The sequence below is a fragment of the Crocuta crocuta genome, unplaced genomic scaffold (genome assembly GCF_008692635.1).
Source record: "Crocuta crocuta isolate KB4526 unplaced genomic scaffold, BGI_CrCroc_1.0 scaffold630, whole genome shotgun sequence".
NCBI lineage: Eukaryota > Metazoa > Chordata > Mammalia > Carnivora > Hyaenidae > Crocuta > Crocuta crocuta.
The window spans coordinates 297,144-304,855 of NW_027532833.1; positions in this window are offsets into that span (position 1 = coordinate 297,144).

Genomic DNA, 7,712 nt, shown 5'->3' on the forward strand with positions numbered 1-7,712 from the left:
AGCTTCTGCCTTTGAATGGGGCACATGGTGTGATAATGAGTCTTCTTGTTGCATTTGATGCAGGATTGCTATGGCCTAGAATCTAACAGACTTTATCCTGACCCATAACTTAAAATTAGTCTTCCATATAGGATCAGAAGAGTGTCAAACTTACCTGTGTCCTTTGTGGAAAAACTTTAGAAGTTGCTAAAGGTACAAATCTTTCTTCCCAAAGTTGTAAGGCACCTGTAATTTACTTCTCTGTATAAACTGTTGGGAAATTGTGTTCCAGGAGAAGTGATGGCAGAGTCCAGACTTCTGAGTCACTGTACCTTTTTGTTTTTTGATACTTTGAAAACTTTGTTGTTATTGTTGTTTTGTGGCAGCCCTATATGTTTTCAGAAATTAATGGCATATATTTATTTTTATGTAATCTATGTCTTAACACAAAAGCAATGTTTCCTCTTACCCTAAAAAAGTAAATTCTACCCTGTTTTTTTAGGAGTAGAATCTATACCACATGACATTGGTGAAGCTTTCCCTTTTGTGCTTTCATAATGTGATTTCAATCTCAGATTCTGTGCCCAGAAAATGGGTAATGCATCTTCCTCTGGCATAATTAAATCCTATAATAACGTCTATTTTAAAACAAACAGATGTAACTTAAAACATCTTGAACATATAGTTTAACTATATTTAGAAGAATGATTTTCCAGTTGGAGGAAATAAAAAACAAAGTATGGTGTGTCAACTATACTTCAATAAAAATTTAATTTTTTAAAACTTTTAAAAATATGGTTTAAAAGGATTTGCAACACAAAGTGTTGCATTTGTATTTAAAAATACAAAAATATGTATATGTATACGTATATGTATATGTGTGTATAAAAAGCCCCTTTCAATGAATTAAAATCTCCAAACTCAGGGATACTGTCACCCAGGGCATTATCAATTCTTATTCACTATGCTGGCCAAACTACTTTAGTCATCCTCCAGCAGTAAAGGAAAATGGGAGAAGTTTCAGAAGTTTGGATATATAAATTTCCAAATTTGTTAAGAGTAGGAGAGAAAGTTAAGGTCTAAAAAATATACATTCTGAATTAGCACTGATCGAGTTATTAGAACGCTAGCAGCTGGGTGCCTGCAAATGAAGACTGTACTCGCTAGGTGGCGCCCTCCGTGCAGCAAGAAGTGGTTACACCGGCCCAAACTCACTGTGCTCTTGGAGAGTCGCTAGGCTGATAGCTCAAGAAATGCCATAGACGTAAGTATATCTTTTCAGGAAGGCATCTGGAAAATTTGTCATAATATCTGTGTTAGGGTTCTCCACAGAACCAGAACCAATACGGTGTGTGTGTGCACACCTAAAGAAATGTATTATAGGGGCCCCTGGGTGGCCCAGTCAGTTAAGCGTCCGACTTTGGCTCAGGTCATGATCTCACAGTTCTTGAGTTCGAGCCTCACATGGGGCTCTCTGCTTTCAATGCAGAGCCTGCTTTGGATCCTCTGTCCCCATCTTTCTCTGCCCCTTCCCACTTACGCTTGCTCTCGCTCTCTCTCTCTCTCAAAGATAAAATAATATTTTTTTAAATATCATGAAATAGACCCATGCAGTTAGGGGGGCTGACAGGTTCCATGATCCGCAGGTGGCTCGCTGGAGACCCAGGACAGCCAGTGCGTAGTTCCAGCCTGAGTCTAAAAGCGTGCGAAGCAGGAGAGCCCCGGGGTAGTTCCTTCCGCTCTGAAGGCTGGCCAGCTAGAGATGCACGAAGAGGTATGTTTCAGTTTGAGTCTGAAGGCAAATGTCCCTGTTCAAAAGCAGTCAAGGAAGAGAAACTCTGTCTGATCTGAGGGAAAGGTCAACCTTTTTGTTCTATCCAGGCCTTCAGCTGACTGGCTGAGGGCCATGCACATAATGGAGGGCAATCGGCTTTACTCAGTCTCCTGATTTAAAGTTTAAACGCAAACACCCTTGCCGACACATCCAGAATCATGTTTGACCAAATACCTGGACACTCCGTGGCCCAGTCAAGTTGATACATAAAATTAACCATCACAGTATCCTTGCGGACTAGACACAGAAGTGGAAACACAGTCTAGAATCTGTCCACAGATGAGGATTTTGTTGACGGACCAGCGTCAAAACGGCAGCAGGCCTGTGGCCAAAGAATGACTCACACAGAGTCCTTTTCAGTATAGTACCATGCGTGTCAACGATTATGTCCCGCTGGGTGCCTAAAAAACAATGAGTCTCATTTATTTGGTGCTGATATTCTTCCCCCTGGAAGAGATATGGCTCACAGGGAGGTGGTGTTAAATGCTTCTATTCTGTATTGACATTTGCCCATTAGGTCGCCATACTTCCCATCCCAGAGAAAGCGGGTGTATGATGGGGCCCAGAGCATCCTCCTCACGGAGTGTATGTGACTTAAACCTTTTACTGTGCTCCTTCCTATGGAAGCTTGTATCTTTAAGTGACAAAAGCTAGGACAAGATAGTAGAATACCATTTGTCTAAAAATACAAATCTACATGTGTGTATAAACGTAGGGTAATATGAGCCTTGTTATTAGGGAAAACAAAAGGCAAGGAGGCGCTGAAGCGAGGAGTGTTCAGTCTTTGAACTTCTTGGGCTTTTTTTTTTTTCAGTTTTTTCAAGTTTATTATTTTGAGAGAGAGAGAGAGAGAGAGAGAGAGGGANGTGGGGCTCAGTCCCACGAGCCATGACATCATGACCTGAACTGAACTCAGGAGTCAGACGCTTAACCAACTGAGCCGCCCAGATGCCCCTGAACTTCTTCTTTGCAATGTGCATGAATTAACTTCTTATTCATTAGCATTTCATCAAATAAAATAGAGAAATATACTTCAAATTTCAGAAATTTGCATTTTACCAAATAAATGGTGGAAGAGAGTGCTGGGGGGAAGAGAAGTAAGGTGGAAAAGGAAAGGAAAGGAAGGAGGAGGGAGAAAAGAAGCAAAGAGAAGAAAAGGAAAGGGGAATGTAGCAGGGGAGGGAGGCAGAGGACAGGAGGAAAAAGGGATGGGGGTTGAAAGAGAGAAGAAAATTTCCTGTTTCCATTGCCTCCTCCCATCAGCTTCCTCCCCTGGACAGGCTCTCGTGCAGGCTTCTTCCTGGTCCCTCTCATGACACCGTCACTTCAAAGTTGAAGGTTTCTTCGGGCGCCTGGGTGGCTCAGTCGGTTAAGCGTCCGACTTTGGCTCAGGTCATGATCTCACGGTTCGTGGGTTCGAGCCCCGCGTCGGGCTCTGTGCTGACAGCTCAGAGCCTGGAGCCTGCTTCGGGTTCTGTGTCTCCCTCTCTCTCTCTGCCCCTTCCCTGCTCATGCTCTGTCTCTCTCTGTCTCTCAAAAATGAATAAATGTTTTAAAAATTTTTTTTACACGTTGGAGGTTTCTGTCCTTAGCTTCTTCCTTCCTAGGACAGGGCAGAGGAATAGGGGTCTCATTACCGTAACCTCAACTTTGTCACAAACTCGGGTGTGTAACAAATCACACTTTCTCTGAACGCAAATCTCCATCTTTCCATGGCGGCAGAAAATAGGACCTCAGTCATTCCGGGCGTCTTCAGTCCTTGTCAGGGCATGTTGCACAGCGCCAAGGAATGATGGGGCGCAAAGCGGGAGTCTGTGGCTGGCCTTCAAGTCATAGACTGCGGGTCATCAGTGGACACGGGTCACCACAGGTCACCGCCAGGAGGCCCAGTGTCCCATGTGCATGAGCCCTTTGGGTCTGCAGGTGTCTGCTGCTTCTACATTACAGAGGGGACCCCGGAATCATTTTCTGGGCCTACTGTGGTCCCATCTGCCACAAAAATGGTCCTCTCTCAAGCCATGCCACCTCCCCAGGTGTGTGTGTTGGGGGCGGGCGGGGCACAAGTGGTTGTCAGAAAGCGGGTCCAGGTTCCTGACTTTCTACAGCCCAAATTCCACTTTCTCTTCTGCCTCCAATCCTGAGCTTTACTTTAGTTAAGAGTCTCATAAAGCCAGACAACCTTTTGACTAGGACACACGGACAGTACAAACTGTCTTTTAATTCCTCTTGCAATTTAAGCTGAAATATTCACTTCCTGGACCTTGACGTTTGCCTCCGTTTTCAAGAGGAAACCGTGAATTCTATCCTGCAGAAGAAAATTTGTAAAAGACCTGTCTCACATTTGAGTTGGTTTTTTTCATCTTCCTAAGTCCCCAAAGTTAGCAAATCACAAAAACAATTTTAAGAGGTATTCTCCGCAGGTCACTAGTGAGCTGTGGGGACAATCTCTACCTGAGCGTCCTTCTTTTCACAGGCAAGACACGGGGCTCAGACAGATGGAAATAAGTGCTATGAGGAGGAGGGGAGAGGTTTCACTACCAAATGTGCCTTAGCCACCCATCATGCCAACTCTGAGATTCAGGCCTAGTCAAGGTCAAAGCCAGGGTTGATTACTCAAGTCCATACTGAAGGTAGTGCATCCCTATCCCTTTCCTGCTTCTCGGCGTGCTTGGTAGAGGAGGTTATGGTTATAGCCCTGTAATAGGGGCCGAGGGTCAAAAACTGAGAAAATAAATTACACAAGGTATGAGCAAGGCCTGCAGATGCTGGATTGGGATACACTGAAAGGAAAATTAGTCAACATATCTTCAGTAGTCACCGCGCGTGTCTTGCCACACTGGTGCACACCGACCAGCTCTGTACACAGAGGCAGCAGCAGCCTCGTCTTTGTAGAATAGTTCGTGCTCGATGAATTTTTGTGGGATTTCTTTGAATTCAAAGTGAGTAAATGAGAGGTACCTGGGTGGCTCGGCCAATTGAGCATCTGACTTTGGCTCAGGTCACGATCTCACATTTAGTGAGTTCAAGCCCCACGTCAGCCTCTCTGCTGTCAGCATGGAGCCTGCTTCAGATCCCCTGTCCTTCTCACTCTGCCCCTCCCCGCCCTCACGTGCACTCTCGCTCTCAAAAATAAACATTTAAAAAAATAAAGTAAGTGAAAGAGTAGGAGGTGATTTTCAGTATGGACAAGTACAGTATAAAAAGGAAAATAATCTAAATTATATGTATTGAATGTCAAACTTTAGGTTAACAGTTACAACTCAGAAAGAGACCTTACTATTCATATAGGCAACTTCCTGAGTCTCTTGGCCCAATGCTGTACAATAGACAAAAATGTCCACAGATATTGGACATTGTGAAATTGTGCATGAGGAAGAAAAACTGAGAGATTGTCCCCAGGCAAACAACACAAATCCACTAGTTTTAGAACTTCTGATCTGTTATAGTGCCAGTGAAACACACAAAGATACAATATTTTATTCAAAGATAACATGATCGCTGCTCAGAGAAATGAAAAACAAAAAAGTACATGGAATTTTGAGAAGCATTGAGTAATGTATAGAATTGGTGAATCATTATATTGTACATCTGAATCTAATATAACACTGTACATGAACTCTACTTCCATTTTTTTAAAGTATGTGGAGAAAAGAATGGAAATAAATTTATTCAAAATGTTACCTGAGTATTTAGGGATGGAGAACTTTGCTGTTACTCACATTTTCTAGAGTGAGCAGGGGCGCTTGGGTGGCTTAGTCAGTTAAGCGTCCGACTTTCGCTTAGGTCATGATCTCGCGGTTCGTGGGTTCGAGCCCCACATCGGGCTCTGTGCTGACTGCCAGCTCAGAGCCTGGAGCCTGTTTCAGAGTCTGTATCTCCCTCTCTCTCTCTGACCCTCCCCTGCTCACGCTGTCTCTCTCTCTCTCTCTCTCTCCTAGAAATAAATAAAAATATTGATCCAAAAAAAAAGAGTGAACAGATAGCATGTTTATAATGAAAAAAGAACCATTTTATTTTTTTATTATCTTTTTGAGAGAGAGAGAGTGGGGGAGGGGCAGAGAGAGAGGGGGACAGAGGATCCAAAGCAGGCTCTGTGCTGACAACAGACAGCCCAACTCGGGGTTCAAACTTACACACCGCGAGATCATGACCTGAGCCCAAGTCGGACGCTTAGCCGACTGAGCCACCCAAGTGCCCCCAAGAGATGTATTTTAGAAGAAGGAAAAGACTGGAAGTAGAATCCAAAAAAGGATGTCTAAAATGAGCGTGAGAAAAAGTGGATGAATGTAGATGGACAAGTTAAAATATACAGCATGGGGTGGCAGCAGGCAGAAAAGTGGCTGACTATTTTAAATATAAGCAAACCTGGGCTTGTTGGTCCTGAATAAGGACTTGATAGCGGAGAGGCAAATTTCTGACAATCAGGAGGAAAATGTGGCCCTTTCTGTGGCAGACAGGATCGTGTTGTCCCCCCTGCCCCCACCCTGGCGAATAGTCACGTCTTGATTGCTGGCACCTGTGAATAGGTGAGCCGGCAGGGCAAAAGGAACGTTGTAGATGTGGTTCCTTGAAGAATCTTGAGAGGAAGACGTCAGCCTCAATTATCCAGCTGGGCCCAATGGCATCCTAAGGGTCCTGTTAAAGGGGCAGCAGGAGGGGCGGCACTGGGGTCGGTCTGTCGATTGTGGCGCAGCTCATTGGTGTGGAGCCAGGAGCGACAGAGTGTGAGTGTCTTCTAGAGACTCGAAAGGGTAAGCAAACCGATTCTCCCCTTTGACCTCCAGAAGGAATGCAGCCTTACCAACACCTCAATTTTAGCCCAGTGGGAATCATTTTGGACTTCTGACCTCTATAGCCCTGAGATGACACATCTGTTTTATTTTAAGCCGCTACTTTTGTGGTAATTGGTTACAACAGCAATAGCAAGCCAACCTACGGCCCTTCGTGCAGTCATGCAACTCCCGTGGGAGCCGTCAACTCGCAGTTCTGTCGCGCCACACACACTGACGCCTTTGCAGGAAACACCTCTTCCATCCATCTACCCAGATCCTGTCTTGCTCTTCAGGAATCACTTAAACTGTCACTTCCCTTTGGCATTTTTGCTGGCCCTGAGCTCCTCCACCATCCACCACCCCCTCCCCTGCCTACTTTTAGTCCATATCACACTTGACTTGCAATCGTGGATAACTGTCTTCCTGTTAGGGCCACTTTGCCAAGTTCTTGCTTAATTAGTGGCTTTGTTACTTGTTACCTACTTATTTGCTAGGTCTTTCTACCAATCTAGTAAGCTGGCAAAGAGCAGGCCTGGTCTCTGCTTGTGCACACCTGTGTTCTTCCCTACCTACGTTTAATGCACAGTGCTCCATCCGCCCCCCCCAAAATAGCATCAGATTCGTGCTCATTGGAGAAGACGAAGCAGTCTCTTTACTAACAAATTATTTCTCAGTAAATAAGCAAAAGGGAAAACATCCATGATATTTTATTATAATGTTCTTTATTATTCTAACATGCTATAATAAGCTCATTCATTCAGTTATTTTTCTCCTTAAGGGGAACTCTGAACAGCACTTGTCTCTAGTCAGAAGTAGTTGATTTTTCATACTAAGGGTCTTTGACTTCAACCACCAGATGCAGTATCCAACACAGCACAATTTATCCACTTGACATACATTAATTGGGTGCCTCCTGTGTGTAAATACTGTATGAGACCTAGAGAAACAAATGAGTAAATCGAAGCTTAAGTTCTTGGGTGGGTGTGAAGATATGCGAATATTATCAAGCAAAACACTGAAGAAAAAATGATGTGGCATACGGTAAAGGGACTAATGAGTTTTTTTCCCCTCACACAGCAAAACCAGCCTTTCATGAGAAAAACATGGTGGTCAATGGGATGGCAGGT